The sequence below is a fragment of the Mus pahari genome, chromosome 4 (genome assembly GCF_900095145.1).
Source record: "Mus pahari chromosome 4, PAHARI_EIJ_v1.1, whole genome shotgun sequence".
In the NCBI taxonomy this organism is placed as follows: Eukaryota; Metazoa; Chordata; class Mammalia; order Rodentia; family Muridae; genus Mus; species Mus pahari.
The window spans coordinates 80,748,174-80,749,577 of record NC_034593.1 but is presented as its reverse complement, the minus strand read 5'-3'; positions in this window follow the sequence as shown (position 1 = coordinate 80,749,577).

Sequence of the window (1,404 nt, the reverse complement as noted above, 5' to 3'; positions counted from 1 at the left end):
TACACAGAGAAACCCTGTCTCAAAAAAAAAAAAAAAAAAAAAACAAACCAATAAATAAATAAATAAATAAATAATATATAAATAAATAAAAGTTAGTTTAATCTTATTTGGGCTGGAGAGATGGCTCAGCAGTTAAGAGCACTGACTGCTCTCCAGAAGGCCCTGAGTTCAAATCCCAGCAACCACATGGTGGCTTACAACCATCTGAAGTGAGATCTGACACCCCTTTTTGAAGCTGTGTCTGAAGACAGCTACAGTGTACATACATATAATAAATAAATCTTTAAAAAAAATGACCACCAGCTGGGCATGGTAGTATATACCTTTAATCCCTGCACTTGAGAAGCAGTGGCATATGGATCTCTTTGTTCAAAGCCAGCCTGGTCTACATAGGGAGTTCCAGGATAGCCAGAAGCTACACAGAGAAATCTTGTCTTCGAAAACCAAAGGAACAACCAAACCAAACCAAACCAAACAAAACAAAACAAAAAAACAGATAAAGCATTACAAGAAGAAAAAAGAATTCAAAACTATAATTGAATTCATTTTGTATTGGTTGGGCATGGGGCCTGCCTTTAAGTGTGGATTGCAGACCCAGAGAAACTCTGTTGTAGACTAACTTGGTTTATTTTTGCTGTTGTTGTTTCAAATCAGGGTCTTACTATGAATGTGTGGCTGTCTTGGAACTCACTATGTAGACCAGACTGGCCTCAAAGTCACAGAGATCCTCAGCTGGCACACCAAGTTTTAAAAAAATACTTTTAAAAAATTTATCTGTAAATGTGTATGGGCTGGAGAGATAGCTCAATGGTTAAGAGCACTGACTGCTCTTCCAGAGGTCCTGAGTTCAGGTCCCAGTCACCACATGGTGGATCATAGGCATCTATAATGGGATCTGATGCCCTCTTCTGGCATGCAAGTATACGTGCAGATAGAGCACTCATATACATAAAATAAATGTAAAAAAAAATATATCTGTACGTGTGTCTCTATGTGGCTATGTTCACATGTGAGTGCCAGGTACTGTCAGAGTCCCAAAGTGAGCTATTGGATTCCCTAAAGCTGGAGTTAGAGGAAGCTGTGAGTCGCCCGATGAGGATACTAGAAACTGAACTCAGGTCCTCTAGAAGACCAAGGAACATTCTTTTTTTGTTGTTTTTTGGTTTTTGTTTTTGTTTTTTTGGGTTTTTTTTTTTTTTTTTTTTAGACAGGGTTTCTCTGTGTAGTCCTGGCTGTCCTGGAACTCACTCTGTGGACCAGGCTGGCCTCAAACTCAGAAATCCACCTGCCTCTGCCTCCCAAGTGCTAGGATTAAAGGTGCGCACCACCACGCCCAGCTCCAAGGAACATTCTTAACCACTGAGCCATCTCTAGACCCTGAAACCACCATTTTTTAATCTAAAA